A 24,726-nucleotide genomic window follows, 5' to 3' on the forward strand; every position below is an offset into this window, starting at 1 on the left:
TCAGTAGGTTTATTCTGCCATTTTTCTCTGTGTCAGTGTGTCCCCCTAACACACAAGTATGTCTGCTTGTTGGTAAATAATGACATTATTTATGAAAAGAGAAAGAGACAGGAAAAAAGGCTGACAATAAAAAGGACAAAAAAATGTCCATTAATGTAACAGTTAGTGTGACAATTGACATTTTAAGTGTGGTGTTATTTAGCAAAACCGCACTGGGACACATCACCATTTATATAACTTTTGTCAGTGTATGTGTTTGTATTTATTTGTTAGCATTTGTGTTGCTTGCCGACATTTTTCGACTTCACTTGGAACTATTTTTGTTAGACAAAACACAAATAACTGGCCATAATATGTCTAAAATCTTACATAAAGATTTTACAGTCAGCTAGTTATTAATTTAATAACTGGCCAACTGTACCACTTATGGAATGGCTATCTCAGCAAATAAATATGTGGACATGAAGTCTGGTTTGAAATCATATTTTTATCTGTTTATCTTAAAGCTTCCTCTAAGAGAAAAATATAATACATGACTAAAATATTGATATTAATTTAATATTGTATAATATAAATTGATTGGCCATGATTCCCTGTCCCCCGATGTTCCTGAACTTTTATTTTGATATTCTTTTGTCTTGATGTGCCTCTGGTGTAGTTCATGTTTCCTTGTTTTCATTGTAATCTTGTTAGTTGCCATAGTTATTCTTTGTTTCATTTAACAGGGTCTTACCTGGTACTCGTCATCCTGTGTATTTATTTATGCCCCAGTTATTTTCAGTTCTTCGTCTTGTGTTAATGTTTTGTGCTGGTCTTTATCTCTTATGTTTCCTGTGCTTATTAAATCTGTCTCATTGTTCTGAATTTATCAAGTTAAAACAGTGGGTGAATATAATATAATGTGATATAATATAATATAATATAACAACGTACAACTGCATTTGTCCCAGGTACAGCACAATAATCTATTTACAATTCTCTTGCTCATTTCTTGTTTTATTTATTTATTTTATCATATTCAGTAACGCTGATGACAGTGGAGTGATTGATACAATGATTTAGATTTATATTATTCATTGCAAAATGTTAACTATATAATCAGTCAGCGATATATTAAAAGTTAAGATAAATGCATTCAGTATAGTAAATACAACTTTAATTGCATACATACACACTCACATAAAACTGTGTGCATGATTGTTTATATAGTTAAAAACTGTTAACTATATCGCACAGCTCTATGTAAAGTTGTATATATAGTACACTCTTAAAAATAAAAGGTTATTTATTGACATTTATGGTTCTACAAAGAACCTTTAACATCCATTGAACTTCTTTATTATACACGAAGTATAAAGTATAATGGAAAAAGGTTCACAAAACAACCTAAATTATCGTCCAGCTCTAATCTTATAAATGTGACTAGGTCATGAAGAAATTAAGATAGTATAAATTTTAATATAATGATTTTTGTAAAGCTGCTTTGAAACAATGTGTATTGTGAAAAATGCTATAGGCTACAAATAAATTTGACTTGACTTCAATGTTGTACTGTATATAAGGTGGCCGATGAAAGGTTCCATAACATAATTACTGTAAATATTCAATTAAAACCAAGCCTTTTTACTGCTTTGTTCACGTCACTTAGAGTGTGAGCCTAATATGTTATCTTTAATTTTACTTGAAATTGTATTTAATATAATTAAACAATAAAACATAATATGATTTACTTTCATGTGAAAATTATTAATATAATATAATATAATATAATATAATACAATAATAATATAAATTGATTGGCCATGATTCCCTGTCCCCCGATGTTCCTGGACTTTTATTTTGATATTCTTTTGTCTTGATGTGCCTCTGGTGTAGTTCATGTTTCCTTGTTTTCATTGTAATCTTGTTAGTTGCCATAGTTATTCTTTGTTTCATTTAACAGGGTCTTACCTGGTACTCGTCATCCTGTGTATTTATTTATACCCCAGTTATTTTCAGTTCTTTGTCTTGTGTTAATGTTTTGTGCTGTCTCTTATGTTTATCTCATGTTTCCTGTGCTTATTAAATCTGTCTCATTGTTCTGAATTTATCAAGTTAAAACAGTGGGTGAATATAATATAGTATAATATAATATAACATAACATAACATAACATAATATAATATAATAATGCAGTCTGATTAATCACACGACTTTTTGTATTTTTATACGAAGACCTTTGACTGTCTTTGTGTATAGTATATTTCGTTTTTTAATTTTCTTTATTCTTTACTCCCCTATGATTCCATTGCTTCTCCCTTCCACATTTGATGGCTTTTCTTCTTTAAATAAGATTATTCAGTTATTCCAGTTATCTTAAATAGTTGTATTTAATTAGATTAACAAGGATCATACAATTAATAAATAATTGTACGGCCTAATTACTAGTTCTGCGTGGACCTCTATGCTTTTTACAAGTGGAATCTTGTAATTATGGTAATTTCAACATGGCGTGAACACGCATTTATCTTATTTACATTTATCTTCCTTTCTTTTACATTCTATGGACCTCAAACTGGACTTTGTACAAAGCTGCCTCTAAATGTGATAACAGAGAAACGTAATCCTTCATGGTGGCTGTGAATGATTAAGCAGCTTGTGTAAACCACTCTCTCTCTGTATTTTACCCTCTCGAATATTCTCTCCAACCCATTTTCTTCTAATCTTACACTAACCCTTTTTGTTTTATATTTCTATATTAGACTTTGATTTACACATGAAACTGACCATATTTTATCTCTCTTTGTTTTTCTCTTCCCTGTTCTACACTCTGTCAGCCAGTCCTCCTTTCTCTATATCTCTGAGTATCAGTTGGTGATTAAGTATTGATATCAGTCTCAAGTGTCTCATATGATACCAGCCAAGCGACAGCACACACACACACACACACACACACACACACACACACACACACACACACACACACACACACACACACACACACACACACACACACACACACACACACACACACACACACACACACTAAAATTAGAAGTCAATTTTGAATTTTGATCAAGTGACAGACAGTAAATAAATCCTGGTAAAGGCTCTGAGTCAGATCCTTCTGTTTGCTTCATACATGAGAATACAGGTGAGATTTACATTACACTTATTTCGATTTGTAAATGTAACCAATAAATAATTCTGTGTGAAGTCAGTTGCCTTCAAGTTCACACAGGTGCCCTAGCAGAGTCACTACAAGTGTAGTTAATTTAACTAGACATGTTACACAACATGGATGTGTCATTCACTTCTTTATGCCTGAAGTTAAACAAATAAAATAAAAATAAAAATGCATAACAAAGCATAGCATACACCATCGTTAAAACGTTTGGGGTCAGTAAACTCACTCTCTCAATTTAAATCTAGATTAAAGACACATCTCTTTAGCCAAGAATTCACAAAATGCATCTCATAATCTTATTAGTCCAGTTATTACTTATTACTTTCAGATCAAATGCGCATGATTAACTTTGCTTATTGTTATGAACAGCAGCGACGCAAATCAGTTTCCATTTGCTTTTCTGCTTTATCTCGGGATGCCCATCCCGTGGTATCTAGAGTACGTCAGCTCTAGTTTGGATCCACCCTCTTATGAAGATTTCAGATGAACCAACACCTGTGAAGGGATGACACAATCTCCTGCGAGGACTTCAGATGACACAAACTCTGAATTAACATGCACCAATGCTACATTTTCCATATATCAGGCATGAAAACGGTTCAGGGGTGAAAAAGGTGAGAAGGATATTACCCATCTAGGGGGGTTCGGGGGCATGCTCCCCCGTAAGAAAATTTTATATATTCCATATTTAAAGCATCAATCTGATGCAGTTTTAGCATACCAGCGCAATAAAAAACTAATGTGTTGAACTAATAATCACTCTTTTGTGTGTTAAACACAATCTACTTAATACAGACAACTTCATTATAAAGAAAAACAACAAATCAAAAAAAAATATGATCATAACCTATGACAAAAATTCTATTATAAACTACATTAGTGGATAACTCAGCAGTAAAATTTAGTCTAGAAAAATCACAAGTGGACAATAATTTTATAAAATCTGAACATTTAGTGAAAAAACATTATTTAGTGGGGAACAAATAAGACGTGTAGCACTAAATCTGGTAAAACGTTACACTTTGCTGTTTGTATTGTTGTAAAGTACATTAATGAAAAACATGATAAAAATCAGAAAGATCAATTATTTTATATATAGTCTAGGCTACTATAAAATTAAGAATATTGTTTAAATGTATATCACAGCTGTTTAATGAGCCAGCAACATATGATAGATAGGACAGAACAAAAAAGTCTATAAATAATCTTTCATTGCGCAAAAGTAGGCCTATTATATGATTATGAAAGGATCCAACACAGTGCGGCACAAAGCGCTTATGCGCATCCCGAGCGCAGAATGGTGCGCTTGAAACAACACGGAGTCACAGCTCGCAGCTCGTCGAGTCCGCATTGAAAAGTTCAAAGCACAAAGGAAAGACATATTGATACGTAGTGTATTATACAGTATCTATCTATGCAACAGTTTATTGAGCCTTTTCTTTTAACAGTTTTAAATTTCAGTAACTGTGCGCGTGAAGAACATAGTGCTCTCCAGTTTTGTGAGACACACGGTAGAAAGGAACATATTAAGATACAGCAATAAAGTCCTGCAAGATAGTCATTTTATGCGAAACCATAGAGCTTTATCTACAGATCAAGTATAATAATATTAACATTGAATCATCTTGGAGAGAGTTTCATCGTTGACTGTGTTGCGACCATAGACTGTAAAGGTTGTAACCGAACGCGACGCGCTGTTTGATGCTGAATGGAGAATGACTGACAGCCGAAGCGGAGGGAAACGTTTTCGTGAACTTGAATTTAATGACTTAAATTTCTCTCTCACATCATAATATAGTATGACTTCATATAGTATGACTTCATATAGTATACCCCCCCCCCCCCCCCCAAACATTTTCTCATCAAATTTACACGATTCACGTAGGTCACAGGTCACCTATTTTGGTTTCAAAACGGCGAATTTCGCCGAAAGGTGAGTGATTTTCATGTCTGATATATTGTAATCATTATGTTTTAAATCATAATAAAAAAACGCTTTTTCAAATGCGTGTTGCATCTACGGTAGCTGTTATGTACCAAAAAGCTTCTAAAAGCACTTCGTCGAGTTTTCCTTCGGGTGAACCGGTTTGTGATTTCAAACAAACTGCAACTTGACACAACAAACAAACAAATGTTACAGTATGAATTACTGACTGACTTGCCGGGGCAGTGACAAGCGCCTCTCACTGCTCTGCTCTGCTCCTCTGCTTCTGCTGCTTTCAGTTACGCGACGCTGGCTCTGAACGAAAACGCGTTGGCCTAGTACTTTTTGACCCTCTCTGCTATTATAGTTTTTCAAGGGAGCGGAACAACATGGAAGCCTTCGTGGACCTACCCGTCACATGAATAAGGATAATAAATTCTTAGTTTACGAGGATAAGTCAGATAATTGGCAGAGGTTGAGGACATATTTATTAATACAAATATTGATTTTAGATAATAAAATACCTAAAAAACTACACATTGTCCCTTTAAAGATGTAAAAATACAGAAGACTGTCTTTTTAATCTTCTTCAAGCAACTCTAATTTCTGAAAATCTAAAAGTTTGCTGTGTCTTTTTATTCCACCTTAAGACTGAAATACATTTTTAAAATTAAAAGATTAGTCTTTATACATTGTGCTACTGACACATGAGACTAATGCTATATAGTGCTAATACAAAAGTGGTATCAATGCTAAATTTCAGTTGAGTATTAAAATAATATAATTTTCAGAAACTGTAACGTAAGAAAGCAAATAGACTCCAGTTGCGAGTGAAAAAGAGTTTATTTACAACAGTTAGGTAAACGGAGTAGAAAGTGCTGGTCAGAGACGAAGGGGCAAGGCTGGAGAGTCAATGGTAAGCAGGGAAGCAATGGGCAGAAATAGAAGTCCGGGCAGATCCTGTAGGAACTCAGTAAATCCGGGAAACGAGAAACATCACGAGCCAGGCAACGGAGACCAGAAGGCACAGAGCTGGGCAGTGATCCCAGTGAAGCCTCACAACGATCTAAAAAAAGTCAGGACGAAATCACAGACAATAAATAAGACGCTAAACTAGAAACAGCTGGCACTGATCAGTGCATCAGCCAAGATAAATGAGCCACGCCCACTCACACAAACACACACACACACAGCGAGGGCGAGTCAGTGAACCCATGAAACGTGACAGTACCATGACTGGTGCTCCCAGGAAAACTTACCCGTTGATTGTAATCATCATTAAGGGAGTGATCCAGGATGTCCCTAGGATGACCCAACTTCTCTCCTCCGGACCGTAACCCTCCCAGTCCAGCAAGTACTGAAATTCGCGTCCCCTCCGTCTCACGTCCAAAATTCAACAAATAGACTGGTTCCTCATCTACGAGACGGCGAGGAACCGGGGCAGGCGGATTTATACGTTTAATTTGGAAACATGAAAGACGGAATAATTATCCTGTACGCAGGAGGGAGTTTTAGGCGGACTGCCACTGGGCTGAAGATCTTAGAGACAGTGAACGGGCCGATAAATTTGGGAGCCAGTTTATTACTAACAGAGCGGAGAGGAATGTTCTTAGAAGAAAGCCACACTTTTTGACCAACGACGTATACTGGAGGCTACAGCCAGTGGCGATCGGCCTGAGTCTTTGTGCACGCTCCCACCTGGAGAACTGTCTCGCGGGCTCTTCTCCATGTGTGGCGACACCTCTGGATAAACGGAGAGAGGCCAGAAGACGAAACTGATAACAAGTTATGAGCGTACTCAACCCAAGCCAGTTGCTGACTCCAGGAGGAAGGTTTCTGAGACACCAGACATCGTAAAACTTTCTAAATCTTTAAAACGTTAGTCTGGGGATGGAATCCAGAAGACAGACTAACACTCACCCCCAGTAATCGACAAAACTCTTTCCAAAATCCGTAGATAAACTGGGCCCCCCCTGTTGCCATGAATGTGAAAGACGTGATCTACGACAGCAACCACTGTCTCCTTGGCTGAGGGTAATTTGGGCAAGGGAATAAAATGTGCTGCCTTCAAGAACTGGTCCACTACAGTCAAAATGACCGTATTGCCCAGGGAGGGTGGAAATCTAGCGCAATATGGGAGCAGGGCCTCGAAGGGACAGACAGCGGTTGAAGCAGCCCCTCTGGGATTCGTTTGGAAGTCTTGCCACGGGCACAAACCGAGCAGGCCAAAACAAAATCCTGAATATCACGAGCCATAGAGGGTCACCAGAATCGTTGTTTGACCAAAAACCTGGTACGAATAACTCCTGGATGACACGCCACATTGGAACCATGACCCCATCGAATGAAGTCGAACCGGATCCCCTCCAGCACAAATAACCGACCCGCTGGGCATTCAGGCGGAGGCGTTACCCCTTTTAAGGCTGTGCGGACCTTCGACTCGACCTCCCATGTGAGTGCAGAGATAAAAAGTCTCTCAGGTAGAATGCACTGGGGAGTGGACGGGCATTCGGAGCCGATCAAAAATAAGAGACAACGTGTTGTGTTTGATGTTTTTGGAACCCGGATGGTAAGAATCTGAATGTTGTTCCAATTAACATAAAAATGACTTTTGCAAAGTTTTGAGGAATTCCATTGAGATTTAGGGGTGCCACCTAACACATGAACTTTGGCGAAATTTCGTAAAATGTGCAATTTTTAGTCTAATTGCCAAAAGGTTGACCTGGAAATGTTGAGAACAGTGAACTTTTATACAGTAACATATTCTATTGGGTTATCAAAGTAAAAGTTGTTTGTTTGCCCTTTGGGCAACTTGGGCATTTCTCAGAATTCAACTTTCAAGATTCTCCATTCATTAGTCCTATAGACAAAATGAATGGAGGTCAATGGGACATGTTCATGTGGCCTTACCCTGAATTTTGTGCAGCAGTGACGGATGTCGGACACACATATAAATAATAATTCATTACATTTATATAGCGCTTTACATGGAAAGGAAAATCTCCTCAACCACCAGCAATGCGCAGCATCCACCTGGATGATGCGACGGCAGCCATATTGCACCAGAACGCCCACCACACACCAGCTTACTGGTGGAGAGGAGACAGAGTAATAAAGCCAATCAGTATATATATGGGAATGATTAGGAGGCCATGATGGACAGAGGCCACTGGGGAAATTTGGCCAAATTTGGGGATTTTTAATGACCACAGAGAGTCAGGACCTCGGCTTAGCGTCTCATCCGAAGGACGGTGCTCTTTGACAGTATAGTATCCCAGTCACTTTACTGGGGTGTTGGGACCCACACAGACCACAGGGTGAGCGCCCCCTGCTGGCTTCACTAACATCTCTTCCAGCAGACAACCTGGTTTTCTCAGGAGGTCTCCCATCCAGACACTGACCAGCCTCAGCCCTGCTCAGCTTCAGTGGGCAACCAGTCTTGGGCTACAGGGTGATATGGCTGCTGGTTTTTTTCAGTGCCAAAGCGCTGCTCAGGGATGTGCATGGGGAGATCAGCGGCTTTGTGCTCCAAGATCGCTCTGGCAAGTGCACGCTTGTCATTATTGGGCACCTTGCTGCCGAAGAGAGCCAGGGGTATCATCTCACCTGTCAGGTACCAGCGATGTCTCTCCAGCGCCTTGATCGTTGATGCTGCAATGCCCTCATCTACAGCCTTGTATGCCTGCAGGTGGTGGTACAGTGTCAGGTCATTCCAGGCAGCATCTACAGCTTTCTCGCAGGTCAACCACTACTTTGCATAAATGTGTGTAATGAAAATGGCAAATGCCAGAATCTTCGGCACCTGCTGCCGCGTGGTGATTGTGCCCTTGGGAAGCAACGCGATGTGCTGCTCCATCAAAGCCAGTCTGAGAGTATAGAGCAGCTTGGCCGTCCATCGTGCCTTGTGGAGCGCTCCCGGTCGTTGGAAGGTCACTTAAGTCTGCTCTTCACCATCTGCATCCAGAAACACAAGACGCTTGTGGTCAGTGACTTCTTTTGCGCACCTGACACGTTCAGCACATAAATTGCCCAGGAGTGGTTGCTCGGTGTTGCCAGGAATGTAGCGGGACCATTGGCTACTGGATTCTTGTGGTAACAGGTTCAATTTCTCTCTCAGACGTGTGAACAAGGTCACCTCTGGCGAGCGTGATGACTCCACCTTCAGGTCTGTGAAAACCTGGTTCAGGAGGACCTCACCAATGTGGTGCCGGCACCCAGACCAAAGCATTGGTTGGCCCAGTGAGAGCTGTAAGGCAATGCAGGCTGCAGTGAGATAGCTGGTGTTTGACGCAGTGGTTTCAAATGCCATGTTGACAACCTGGTCAGCGCAGCATCAGTCCTGCAGCCTCATTGGTCTGCTTCTTATACGCCGGGACACCAAGCAGTTTCGGCCGCTCTGCATCTCCAACCATCACTGTAAGACGCTCCTCGAACTGGCACACATTGCTGAGCATCGGTGTTAACTTGCTGTCCCAGTGTAGGCTACACAATGGAGGTGGTGTCCAATGCTTGTGCTGTTCCTCACTGATTGTCTCCAGCACTTGGCGTCTTGCTCTGTCAGCTGTTGCGTAAGATGCAGAGAGATGTGTAAATTCACTGCCTGACTCTGCAAAAAGACCACTCGTGAAGGCAGCCTGTTGCATTGGTGACATCTTCAACCTTGTAGCCAGTGACACGACACTTTGTTGGCTAAGGATGTCATATGGAATGAAGACGTTTGTTCCAGTCTTCTTATGCTTGTGGGATGGTTCGCCCTCAGATGGTGGATAGCCCGTGTGAGTATCCTCCTCTCACTCCTCATCACTCTCCGAATCCAAGCTGGACATTGCTGACATCTCCTCCAGCTTCTTTTCATAGCGGGACTGCCTGACTGCTGCGGCATCTTGACGCTCCTCTCGCGGCTTCACCTTGAGTTGCACCTTTTTGTCTAATACACCAAATGTGGCCACTCTGTCAGTCTTCATGCTGGCCAAGAAAGCTAGGTCATAACTACAGATATGATAGTAATATTTAATAATACTTACCCAACACAGAAAGATCACCTCAAACAGAAAGATCACCTCAGTTTTCCTGAGCTGTAGTATTGTTTACCTCAGATCTCAATGGCAACCATTGAGCACTGTTAACTACTTTATCCAACAAAAAAAGATGTGTGGTGGCACCCCTAAATCATCATGTACTGGAAAAATATTTTGCATGTGATGTTTCTACATATATTGGAACACTTTTAGCACCCAGCCATATTAAAATTCAAGAATTGTGTTTTTTGATGCACCCTAATGTATATAGTAGTTACATTTCAACCAACGGAATGTAATTGCCTAATTACATTTGGTGAAACCTGCAAAGCCATAATGTAATGGTCAGCACAGGAAATATGTCACACTTCTAATACACTGCCCATATTTACTCTAAATCCCTGACAAAAAAAAAAATTCTATATCTGACTCATCTTGCTAATATAACGTTGGTTAAAACAACAACAACAACAACATTGTGAATTCTGTAAGTAGGGCACAAAGGGTTTGGACCAATCAATGAATGATGACACTTGAGTGAGTAATGGCATGCAAGGCAATTAGGAAAAAGACGCTGAACTCAAAGAATTTGTCTGGTTAGCATGAGCCAGTTAGCCCCTGCTGGCAGATACTTTAACTATATCATTCTAATGGTAACTTGAGCATTCAAAAGTAGCCATGTAATTTTTGTCAACTCATGACATCATGACAGAGGCGTCGCAATAGGGCCGGCTAGCCAGGCAATTGCCTGGGGCCCCGCATTTTATGGGGGCCCCTGAAGGCTGATCATTCAAACAATCAGGAATGTGAATACACTCACCTGAAGGATTATTAGGAACACCATACTAATACTGTGTTTGACCCCCTTTCGCCTTCAGAACTGCCTTATTTCTACATGGCATTGATTCAACAAGGTGCTGAAAGCATTCTTTAGAAATGTTGGCCCATATTGATAGGATAGCATCTTGCAGTTGATGGAGATTTGTGGGATGCACATCCAGGGCACGAAGCTCCCGTTCCACCACATCCCAAAGATCTGGTGACTGTGGGGGCCATTTTAGTACAGTGAACTCATTGTCATGTTCAAGAAACCAATTTGAAATGATTCAAGCTTTGTGACATGGTGTATTATCCTGCTAGAAGTAGCCATCAGAGGATGGGTACATGGTGGCCATAAAGGGATGGAAATGGGCAGAAACAATGCTCAGGTAGGCCGTGGCATTTAAACGATGCCCAATTGGCACTAAGGGGCCTAAAGTGTGCCAAGAAAACATCCCCCACAGCATTACACCATCACCACCAGCCTGCAGAGTGGTAACAAGGCATGATGGATCCATGTTCTCATTCTGTTTACGCCAAATTCTGACTCTACCATCTGAATGTCTCAACAGAAATCAAGACTCATCAGACCAGGCAACATTTTTCCAGTCTTCAACTGTCCAATTTTGGTGAGCTCTTGCAAATTGTAGCCTCTTTTTCCTATTTTTAGTGGAGATAAGTGGTACCCGGTGGGGTCTTCTGCTGTTGTAGCCCATCCGCCTCAAGGTTGTGCGTGTTGTGGCTTCACAAATGCTTTGCTGCATACTTCGGTTGTAACGAGTGGTTATTTCAGTCAAAGTTGCTCTTCTATCAGCTTGAATAAGTCGGCCCATTCTCCTCCTCTGGCATTTTCGCCCACAGGACTGCCGCATACTGGATGTTTTTCCCTTTTCACACCATTCTTTGTAAACCCTAGAAATGGTTGTGCGTGAAAATCCCAGTAACTGAGCAGATTGTGAAATACTCAGACCGGCCTGTCTGGCACCAACAACCATGCCACGCTCAAAATTGCTTAAATCACCTTTCTTTCCATTCTGACATTCAGTTTGGAGTTCAGGAAGTTGTCTTGACCAGGACCACACCCCTAAATGCATTGAAGCAAGTGCCATGTGATTGGTTGATTAGATAATTGCATTAATGAGAAATTGAACAGGTGTACCTAATAATCCTTTAGGTGAGTGTATAAAGACGCAGCAACATTTTATTTTATTTTTTATTTGACCTTTATGTGACCAGGAAAAGTCCAATTAAGTTACAGTAGCTCTTCTCACAGGGAGTCCTGGCCAAGACTGGCAGCCAAAAGTTTCAAAAATACATAAGACAGGACAAAGGTTATATACTACACCTCAAATCTCTATACATACACTATACTGTACATATTAAAACACAAACAAGACATTATACTTAACATAAGCAAATACAGACATACAACTTAAAAGGCACCTAGCTAAAAGCAATCACACTGTTCAGTCAGAGTTGACTTTAAAAGGTTTTTAAAAGTATTAATAGGTGGAAGTGATTCTATATTTAAAGTGTTTTGGAGTTCATTCCAAACCTTTAGTGCATATGAAGAGAAAGCTTTTACCTAGTTCTGTTGGAATAATTAATAGTATTTGTTTTTGACAACCTTGCTGTCAAATGAAGTATATATAAATTAGGTCACCATAATCCAAAACTGATAAGAATGTGCTCTGCACCAACCTTTACCTTGCTGAATAAGGAAAGCACTTCTTTAATTTAAAATAAAAACCTAACTTGGTTGTGAGTTTTTTTTAAAAGGCTCTCAATATGGATCCTAAAAGACTATTTATCATCCAACCAAATACCTAGGTATTTGTAGGAAGTCACTCTCTCTATTGGAGTACCACTTTGTGTTGAAATAGTGAAATCTATATGAAATGCGAATGTGTAAAAAACATTAATTTTGTTTTTTTTAGCATTTAATGCCAACTTTAATACTACCAGAGATTTTTGTTCTTGACCAAAGTTAGACTTTAAATGATGAATTGCTTCCTTCAGTGACATAGCAGAGGTGTACAAAATAGTATCATCTGCATAAAAATGAGTCTTTGTTTGATTCAGATCCGCACCTAAATTATTTATATAAATAGAAAATAAAATAGGACCCAAACCTGATCCTTGGGGAGCACCCATTTTTACGTCTATCAAGGATGAGGTACAGTTATCTAATGCCACACACTGAGTTCTACCACTCAGGTATTTAGAAAACCAATTTAGAAAACCAAATGCAATTAAGAAAACCTATGTTTTCAGCTAAAAAATGTTTTAGTTGCTCATTTATAAGAGACTCAAATAGTTTAGCCAAGACAGATAGTCTGGAGTTTGGCCGATAATTGTCTAAGGCCAATGGGTCTCCACTTTTTAATAGTGGGAGGACAAATGCCGATTTCCATGACTTAGGAATAGAACCTCTGTAAAAAAAAATCCCTGTAAAAAAAAAAAAAAGGTAATATTCCGGCAGCTGGGGTGCCAGAAAAAAAGCGTAAAATTACAGAAAATAACCAACACGTAAAATTAAAGTAAGTTTCCTTTATTTAAATCCCTGTAAAAAAACGGTAAAATTCCAGCAGCTGGGGTGCTAGAAAAAACATGTCAAATGACAGAAAATAACCAACACGTAAAATTACAGTAATTTTCCTTTATTCAAAATACAGTTTTTACATGAAATTTTCTGTATTTTCTTGAGCTCTCACACATCCTTTTTAATGTTTAATTCAACAATATACCAAATAGTATAACTTGTTCTAGTTCATAACTACAACAATACACCAATAAAAAACTTTGTCAACAGATAGATTAGAAAAAAAAAAAAAATAATAATTAAACACTCAGATTCGTCACGCTTCCAAAATTCTTACTCCATCCATTCATAGTCTGCAATTTTGTTAATCAGTGAAATAACCTTTGGACTGACTGCCAGTTGCTTTCTTGATGTGCTCTTTTTCTACTTTTGATCCCTTCTACGGGTTTATCTTGAAAAGGCATCTGTCAAAAAAAAAAAGAAAAAAAAAAGAAATCTCAGTAATAATTGTATAATATGCTCTTAATATATAGCAATAAAAGTAGCAGAATAGTGGGAATTTGCACATGGGATGCTTGTAGTGGACATTGGCAACAAAGATGTGCATGTGCGAGGGTGTTGTGTGTAAGAGAGACTGTATGTAGAGAGTGTATGTGAGGGTGTGTGAGAGTGAGTGTGAGGATGCGTGAGAGAGTGAGTGTGAGGACTTAGGATGCGTGTGAGAGTGTATGTGAGGATGTGTGTGAGAGTGTTATGTGAGGATGAGTGTGAGAACGTATGTGAGGATGTGTGATTAAAAATGGAGATTAAAAATGATTAAAAATGGAGTAGATAGGATCAGCAATCAAATTTGGTGCAGTTCTGAGGAAATATGGCTCAATCTGTTCTGGGCCAGCAGATTTTTTACAGTTCAGGCCAAACAATGCCTTTCGTAATTCAGAGACAGATATAGAAGCAAAGTTAAAGTTATTCAAACTTACATTAGACAAGTTTGTGTTAGAGGTTACTCTATCTGTGGGGTTGGCTGGGAGTGTAGACTGAGTAGCTATTCCTGGATTAATAAAGTGCTTGTTGAAAGTATCCACTATACATTTAGGTGACTGTACTAGTTGCGTCAAATGTAACGCATCACATAGGTATCTTAACGCTGATGAAGTCGACAGCCAGTCCCAGTTCAGGTCTCCTAGTACTCCTATACTCGTTGGGCAGTTTATGCACAAAGTCAGACAGCAGGGCAGTTGCTCCAGCTGTGGCCGAAGGTGGGCGGTAGCATCCTACCACAGTCAGAGAAGCGCCATTGGGTAGATTTAATTAAATGGCACAAGAAATTTTGGTTTTGTTATTGTTTCAGTGGAACAACATTCCAACGCCGCCTTAGCATATGGCTACTCCCTTCTTTACCCACACGATCCATCCTAAAGAGATTATACCCATCGATATGAATCATATTGTTTGTGATTGATGGTTTGAGCAAGATGGTTTGAGCAATAATCGTCTCTGACAAGACGATTATTTCACTCTCTGTCAGTTTAGCCCACAGGTTTACTTGCGGTATGTAGAAAATGCATGATTTGATTTGTTAAACATGAAAAGGACTTATTCGTCTGGCACGGTCGCTCGCTCTAACGTTAAGTGTGGAGCGCGCACTTCATGACATGGAGGCGCCGGCGCGATTACTTGCATTTTCCTATAAACAGTTGACACAACTTAAAATACTCCATCATTTCTGCATTTCAAAAATAAACAGAAACACAATATACACTAGCCTCACATACATGAGAAATATATCTATATAAAGCTTGAAATGTCCACTTCTAAACGGAAAAAATTGAATCGAAAGCAAATATCGTCTGATTATGTAATCCGTATGTAAGATGCATTTCTTTCTAAAGGCGCGGATCCACTTAACAATGGAGATTTGTTTATTAATAAACAATTAAAATGCCTTGTTATTTTTTAAGACATATTTATTATCATTAGCCTACGTTTGCGGCAAGATTTATATATGCACTTGAGCGCATAATAGGCTATATTCGTGCGATTAGTCGGCTAATTGCTTAAATGAATGATTACTACTCAACTAGAAAAATCTTTAGTCTATGGCAACTCTAATCAATAGCCTACATTTAATATAATTGACATTATTTAATTAGTATCCAACTCTTTACATTAAATTAGTTGAGTTAACAGTTAGTTAATGAACTAATAAAATAATAAAACAAAGATTAAATTAAGATGCTAACTATACATTTCTATATAGCATTGCTTGTTACACCACGCAAATTACTGTTTTTAAGGTGACAATCTGTTACACAATTGAAGATTTACTGTATCTTGAAGATTGTTGTATTGTATTGTATCTGTTATAAAGATGAAGACTGACATTTCGTTAATTAAAAAATAAGCACATAATGTTGTAAACAATAAACAACTTATGTTCTGTTAAGCCCCTTTCACACAGAGATTCCGGATAATACACGGATAAAGTGACCCAGGATTTGACCCGGGTTCGTTTGGTTTTGGTTCATTCACACTGCCAGAGATTTTCCGAATCACAGAGTGCGTTCACACACAACCCGTAAAAATCCCGTAAAGACACGTGACATCGATGTGACGTAATGTCTCAGCAGTGTCTATAGTTTGCTTATGAGCTGCGATTTCTCTCTGGAGAAACCACGCTTGTGCATTTTTTCTCTGATTCGATCATAAACTAGCGCATTACGTTTCACTAGCCTGCTTTCACTACACTTCAGCGCCATCATCACGACACGGCACTGATTACAGTTTTTGTTCACACAGCGCGCGCTTAAACCTTTTTGCTTCACATAATTTAAAATAAATTGTTGTAGCCGTTTGGCTATAAGTGTTGTATTTGAGTTTAATTATTAGAAATTGTGTATTTGTTTATTATTAATATTACTATGTGCATATTTAGTTTTGTTTTTATGAACTTATTTAGTTTATTATTGTTCACATGTCGGATTGTAGGAATGTATATTTCACTGCATATGGATGGGCGGGGGGAGGAAGTGAGAAGGAAGAACAAATGTTTGGATTTGGGGCATGGTGGGAACTCACAGTTCTGTCAAATACCTAAATTATTAACATTTATTTACATTATAAAATCCTTTCCATATAAAATAATTTACATTTCTTCATACATTTTTTGTATCACCAAAAACAACTTTATATTAGCTACACATTCAGCAACAACTGCCTTATGATAGTGAATGGAGATGTATGACAAACACAGCTCACTGCAGTGTCTAAAGAGGCATAAAACCATAAGGAGAAGGACTTCTGGGCTCAACTGTCACTACAACTGAGTCACTTAGCTTTCTAGGAATCATAATTTCTCTTCATTGCTAAAATAGCATAAATGTCTGGTATTGGTTAGTCACAACATGAGACTCTTGAACATTGTACTTTCACTGAAAAAAAAAAAGATTGTAATTTTAACTGTACAATATTGTAAAAACGCTATGGAATAACCCTGGTAATAACAGTACTTCCTGTAACTATTTACAGGGAAAAAACTGTAAAAGATCTAACCGGAGATTTCATAAAATTATAATTTACAGTAAAAAACTGTAAACTGACATTCACAGAATTCCCAGTGTGACACTTCACATTTGAAAGTATTTAATTTAAATAATTGTTGCTTAATTGTTTTTATCAGTTATGCACATTTGGGATTTATGTTACATCTTTTGTTGTTTAATTAAAGGTGCAGTGTGTGACTTTTAGCGACATCTAGCGGTTCGGTTGCGAGTTTACACTAAGGGCTCAGCCCACCGCTCACCCCTCCCTTTCGAAGAAGCTACCGTGGCGAAAATGGGACAAACATCGTCGTCTGAGACGGCAGAGAATAGCCAGAGTAAACCAAGTTTCTGTACCACAGTCCATTATAAACCACATCATGGATAAAGTTTACAAAGCCATAGTCAGGTGAGGATCAAGGGTCTTAATACGTATTATAATAATAGTAATTAGATGATTGTCTCACGAACGTAACCAGAACATTTCTCCCCACATAGAAAACCCATAATACAGCGAGGGAGAAGAACCACATGAAACTATGCAACTATATATTTTTTCTAACAGGGTAGTAAAAGTTTAGCTGGCTAATATGAGCTGTTACTGTGGCTGAGCTGGTTAAAGCCTTAAGCCTTGTTTATACTGGACGCGTCTGCATGAGCCCAAAGCTGCCTGCGGCAAAAATAACGTGATTGTAACAGCGCGCGCGCCTCCGCATCCCCTAGACACCATTTACTACACACAATAGGCTTTTTTTCTCTGATTTTGGAAACTCGATCGACTTAAAATGCTTCCAAGATCGACGGGTTGGTTATTCCTGTAACTGTTTTACGGTCAGTGACAAGAGTACTAATCAGCTGTCTCACGAACGTAACCAGCACATTTATCCCCACATAGCAAAGCCATAACACAGCAGGGGAGAAGAATTAAGTTACATGAAACAATCCAACTACATATTTTACACCACTGCTAAGGGAAAAGTCATTACTCACGGTGTTTATGGCTAGCTTCTAGCTTTCTGCGGCTTCTCTTTCAAGGTAGTGACGAAACGCGCTCTGTAACGCTGTTTGTTCGCTGTCGGCTACGGTAGAAACATGACGTCACAATATGTCGACCTTCATAGAAGGGGATTCCCGCGCCTATGTAGATATAAATGCCTCATTCTAAGGTAATAAAAACATTACGGTTTATTAAGTAAGTTCTTTATACACCACTGAACACATAGTTATTGATGTCATATTGCATTTCTGTTAGATACTCAAATTTTTTACACACTGCACCTTTAATGTTTATTACATTATTTTTTGTGTTGTTTGTTATCATGATGTTGTTTTGTGTTTGCGACTCTGTGCAACTTCTGTATAATTTAACTTGTGGAAAGGCTACTTCTGTGAGATTCTTCATGTGGCTTCCTCTTTTACCTAATACCTAGATTTTAGTAGCAGTGTGCGTTGTTGGATTCACCGGTTTAAATGGCTTTTTTTCATTTTTACTGTATTTGTTTAGAACCTATTGGAAATTTTAAATACATGGCTGCTGTTTTTTTTTTTTTTTTTTTGCTTTCAGTCACTTTTTAAACTTTATGCCTGTCTGACGGGTTGGGATTCTAAACTGTATAACACCCACAGAAGCACTCCACAGAAACATGAGCAGCACCAACTGAAGAGAATCATCAATGATTCAAACACAATCATCATGGCTGTTCTATTACTCTCTCTCTTTCTCTCTCTCTCTCACTAACACATGCATATAAACACAAAGACGACATTGTACTTCATAAGAACTGTGAACTTTTGGTGGTAAATTATTTCAAAAGTTTTATTTTTGTGCTCTAGAAACGTTATGTGTTTATGTCATACACGCATTAACTGTGATTTTGAGATTCTATTTAGATAGTTCAGTTGTTGTTATGAGTGATATTTAATTATTGTAATTAAACTTACAATAAAACATTACAGCATTTATTCTTAGTTCATCTCAAAATGTAATAATATATTTTTAAGATAAAAATAATATCTGGTAACACTAGTTAATACACTGTGAACAACAACATCAATATTTGTTATTAACTAACGTTAAAAAAGTATAATAAATGCTGTAAAAAATACAATGCTCATTTTTAGTTCGTGTTAGTTATTGCATTCTAATGAGTCCTTATTGTAAAGTTTCACCAATTAACTTTTAAGAAGTCTTGTAAACTGCATCCTCATAACCGAACACTTAATTAATCCTCGAAATTATTATTATTATTATTATTATTATTATTATTATTTTACTATTACGCAGTCAATAGGCGTATTAGCCAGTTATTAGAGTTTATTGTCAAATTGACGTCAAAGGTATGATGATGTTATCTTCAGGAGTGGTCAATGACTCTGTGAGTCTTTATCATATTTATAACACAGCTCTGCCTAAATGGAAGCGCTGTGCCTACTCTCCTCAAATGCTAATACCTGTGTTGAAAGAACAAACTACGCACCTGACGCTTCACCATGGGATCTGGAAGGCCGAAGTCTCTCTACTGTTCTAGCGTTTACCCTGCCATGGCTCGACCACTCCCTGTCGTGACTGTGAATTGAGGTTTCGCATATCCCGCCCTCCCCGGAGTTCTGATACACACCGCCTTATCTCATAGCCATTGGGTAAACCACCTCGCCTGTTGTGGCAAACGGGCAGTTTTAACCGGCCAACACCGTTTCAGGATTTATGTAAAAGTGTCAGAGGCTCAGGAGATTGAGGGGACGTGTATTGCACATACATTAGGACACCGAATTTACCGGGACCACCTGTACAGGTAAGCGGCGAAGGGCGGCGTTTCCTACTAGAAACAGGTGTTACGCGCAACATTGTGAGCGCGGATAAATTTGCCTTCGCTATTTTCAGGAAGATTAAACTCAAGTGTGTCCTTCGGGTTCTGTGTTGTTTTGTGCTCGCGCTGCTGCATGTGACATGTTTTAAAGTCTAGGTGTTTTTTTTTTATAATACGTTATCGGGATATAATCGAGTAGGCTACCCGTGACATGATGTCTTTAAAATAGTTTCCTGAGGATTGAGAAACAAGTGAGCGTTTGGGACGTGATCTGAAGATTTACCTGCTCACTTTTACCGGCCCACTTCATTAATTTTTAACTGGCCAGCGATAGGCTCGTTTAGCAGGGGGCAGTTTGCAGTAAGACTGACATTCAACTCCTGTCTCCATATCATCGATCTAAAAAAATAATCTGAACTGAAATAAAAAGATAATGTCAGTTATTATAAAATAAATCTCATTGTCTTCGATTTGTTTTCATGTTAAATAAAAATAGAAAGAAAAACCTTTCTGGATAATTGTTCAAATATAGGCTACTTAAGGTTTCTGAGAACGTCCTGTAATCTGAGATGCCTTAATTATTAGGCTACCCAATGCCATTCACACAATAGTCTAGTTTATATTTGGCTTTTTTCTGGGTTAAAAGACAAAGAAAATAAGGTTAGCCCAAATGTACACATCAATGACATATAAGGATGTCTAAGGTGAGATATAGCCTACACACAAAATAAATGATAGGCCTACTAAAGACGTCAAATCATGTAACCAATAAAAAGTACTAAAAGCTTCCCTTGCACTCTTGATAAGCACAAGTGTACACAAAATAGATTAATTAAAAGTGTGTATTCAAATCATGCATTATTATGATTTTTAAGATATATCCAGACCAAATACCCCCCCCCCCCCCCCCCCCCCAGCATGGCCAGCTTGGTGAATGCAAGCATAAATGTTAATCTGTCTTGCACAGTTTACAGTTTCTCTCTAAACCAATATCATATGTGAATAACATCATTCAGTCCCCACTTTAGTGCTGGGTGAGTGTCCCTTTTGATGTATGTCAAAGAATGTACCATGATTTAATGTAATTCAAAATAATAATATGAAAAACTCACCACTTATACAGTATTTTCATTCATTTTTTTCCATCTTGTCAGAGCAGTATCATTTAAAGGGCATATTGTAAGCATGAGCACGTGTGCAGTAGATCCTGTTCGACCAGTTTAATTTCTGTTGCCATGAGTGGCTGTTGTTTGGACTTTACAGTCTTCTGTTGTGATACCTGTGTATGTTGTTTAAATCCAGTGAAAAACACTAGTATTGATCAGGAATGGTGTGATGGCATAAGTCTAATGCGGCTTTTTTATGTTTGTTTGTTTTTTAATGATTTTGAATATCATTTTGTTTTGGGCAGAGATTTTTCTTTCAATCTCTGTGAGATATTATTTTAAAACTTAACAATCTTATCTGTGTTCCATGACATTTACTGTATGATACAATCAGCTGTTTTGTCCTCTTGTAAATAGAGGACATCTTTTCCTTGAAAAGGATGTGGCCTAGCGGGTTTTGCATTTCTTTGCATATTGAAAGTCTATTCGAACTCGCGACCACACGCAAAGCATCCATTAGCCAATGGATTATTCTCACTAACGTCATTCTTTCTAGGCATGTAGTGTCTTTAGTGGGGTCTTTGGTGGGGGTTTGTTGTCAACATTAAGCCCTGAACTTGTTGTTAAGTTGCAAGGTCTTTTTACGAAGCTCAAGGTCCTGGATTGAGGTTGTTACTGGACTTTTGTGGTATGTCAGTTGTGTGACCTTAGTAAAACATTAGAGATTTAGATCAAGTTCATTTGTTACCTAATTTAGCAGAAAATTGCCTTTTCACAGTACCTTTTGTCCTTGCTTATTGTATCAAAAATAAAACAAAATAAAAAGAACATAACATATGATGTCTACATTTTATTTAGCCTTGTTTGATGAATATAACTAAGCTTTTTGCGGGAGCCGGGAAATCCCCCATTGTGGTTAAAGAAATCCAGTTAACCCCTAACAAGAATTCACTGTGATCACACCATGGATTTGTTCTTTGATTGATTGTCTAGGTATTCATTAGCCCTTATCAGATAGCACGTCGTCGTAATGTGTCACCTGACTGTAATGCACGTGTCTTAATGTGACTTTAAGTCTTGAAGGCTTGTAAAACGGCATGATGATGTCATCAAGCTGTGCCTGCTTGTGTAGATGACCTTTCCCCCGACTCCTTGAAAGTTTTTTTAAATGCTTTAATCTGACATATGTACTATTTAAATGAAATATGCAGTGTTTCTCTCAAAAAGGTTAGTTGGAAATGGTTCGGGCTAAATCACAAATGCCCTTCAGTATAATAATGTTTTCATAAAAGTATGTAGGTGTTAACCTGCTGTACATGACAAACAAATTGTTGATTTTATATGCAGTTTAATGCATTATAAAATCACTTAATTATAGTATGGAAACTAAGCGGTAGTGATCAGGATGATACATTTTCATCAGGCTTTTTTATGTGGCAGCATAGACAGCAATGTAATCAAATTATTGGGTTTTATCGTTCATCTCAACGTTTTCCATGTGTTTAATAGCGAATGATTCTCCTTTCTGATGGGCAGGAAACCTGAACCGTCCATTAGTAACACAAGCTATGACGTTGCTAGGGTACAGCTTGACTCTGGCATGGTTGCCATGGCAACCGTAAACAGTCTGGTATAAAAAAGTTGTAATAGTGATAGCCCACCTGAAACTGAGAGAGCCAAATGGTGGAAGGGTCACGGTAGAAACAACAGCCGTCATTTAAAGGCAAGAGAAATGAGAAATTTACCCCAACAGCTGGCTTATATGGTCGGGGAAACATACCTTCTGAAGTCTCCTTGTTCTCCAATTGAAGCTTAACTGTGTCTGAACACCACTAAACACCTGTTTGTTACTTACAGGTAGGGCTTTCGTCACACTTAACTTGAAAATGTTTTATTATTTAAGGACAATCTTTCTGTATATTTGGGAACAGAGCGGTTTGTAAATCTTAAACACAACAACAATATTCATAGCTTCCACTTTAACTGACAGGGACGTTGCTCTTGTTTTTAGAGTGGATTTTTCCGTGCAGCACACTATTGATTTAGCTATCTTAGGAAAGAGAATTGTGGCGAACCTTATTTGAATGAACGTCTAAATAAAGATACAATAGTTTGAAGTGGCCCAGATCACACAGGGACCTGTCCACCTTAGAAACAGCTTCATTAACGGAATAAAAATCCCTCCTCCTCCTCTTTCTCATTACCTTTTTGTTCTTGCCTCTTGATTTACCTTGTGTGCATCTTTGTCTTTCTCCCCTAACACAATCACATTCACCTGTTTATTTGATCCCCAGACTCATGATCTGCTGTAGGTTCTGTTCTTTAATTAAGGTGTGAGACACAAAAGCGAGGCTAAAGATGACAGATGAGAACACCAAAGCATTAGGGAATGTTTAAACCTATTGTTTAAGTCTTGGGCTGTTAAGTCATGCAGACATTTTCTGAGAACCATGTGCTCAATCGGTAATTTTTATTGATTTATTGTATTTCTAAGGCTCATATGACTTTGTTCTGACATGTAATTAGAATAGTCTCATGATTTAGAGGTATGAAAGTTTTAAAGGAATAGTTCACCCAAAAATGAAAATTAACTCACCCTCAAGCCATCCTAGGTGTATGACATTCTTCTTTCGCGTTCAGAGAGTTGAGATCCAGGCGGAAGGGTGACCTCTGACCTGACGTATGAAGTATGACGTAGGCGTAGCGTAAGCTTAGGTGAAAAGTGACCTATGGGGAAGCACAGAGGATACAGCAAAACAAGACTGCGGTCATGAATTAGAAGTCTAAAATTAGAAGTTTTAAAGAAAAATGTAGGAGGATTTCGATATAATAGAAGAGGAGCTCATACTGTACGTCAGGTCAGAGGTCACACTTCCGCCGGAACCACTAATCTATATACACTTATATAGATCAGTGGCCAGAACTCAACTGTATGTTGAACGTGCGTATGGCCGCTGCCGGAAGCCAGTGATTTTATTTTATAAATTTTTTTATATATATTTTATATTTTTTTCTTACAAAAACCCTTCGCTTCAGAAGGCATTTATTAACCCATTAGAGTCATATGGATTACTTTTATGATGAATGGATGTGCTTTTTGGAGCTTTGGCTCTATGAAAACCTAGGCTCTATTCAATACCATTACAAAGCTGGTAAGAGCCTGGATATTATTTAATTTAAGGAAAGGCAATTTTATTTAAATAGCATATTTCATACACAATGGTAATTCAAAGTGCTTTACATAGAAGAAATTAAAATAATCAAAAGAAATAAGAATAATCAAAACAGTTTGGAATAAAAAAGAAAGTAAAATACAGTACAAACAGTCGGACGAACAGTGGCTCAGTGCTCATTCATTAAATGCTCAGCTAAACAGATGTGTTTTGAGTCTGGATTTGAATGTGACTACTGTAGGAGCACATCTGATCTCTAAGTACATCTTAACTCCGATTGTGTTCGGAGAAGAAAGAAGAAAGTCATATACACCAGACCTAAGATGGCTTGAGGGTGAGTAAATCATGGTCTCTTATGCTCACCAATGCTGCATCTATTTAATCAAAATACAGTAAAAAAGAAAAAGAAAAAAGAAAGTAATATTGTGAAATATTACAATTTAAAATAACTTTATTTTTATATTTGAATATATATATATATATATATATATATATATATATGTATGTATGTATATGTATATGTATGTATGTATATATATATATATATATATATATATATATATATATATATATATATATAATTTAGAATTTAATCTATTCATGTCATGGTAAAGCTGAAGCTGAATTTTCAGC

General features: G+C 38.0%; 1 protein-coding gene across 1 annotated transcript in view; it reads left to right on the forward strand.

Moving 5' to 3' along the window:
* Positions 1-19,384: 19,384 nt before the first annotated feature.
* Positions 19,385-24,726, forward strand: part of ugt8 (UDP glycosyltransferase 8) — a 29,731-nt gene continuing 24,389 nt past the window's right edge. The window contains exon 1 of the mRNA XM_077204350.1: positions 19,385-19,799. The gene's annotated coding sequence lies outside the window, so the exon portion shown is untranslated. The remainder of the gene's footprint in view (positions 19,800-24,726) is intronic.

Source organism: Siphateles boraxobius, unplaced genomic scaffold (genome assembly GCF_051911475.1).
Source record: "Siphateles boraxobius isolate OS27281-9 unplaced genomic scaffold, OSU_SipBor_1 119, whole genome shotgun sequence".
Taxonomy (NCBI): Eukaryota; Metazoa; Chordata; class Actinopteri; order Cypriniformes; family Leuciscidae; genus Siphateles; species Siphateles boraxobius.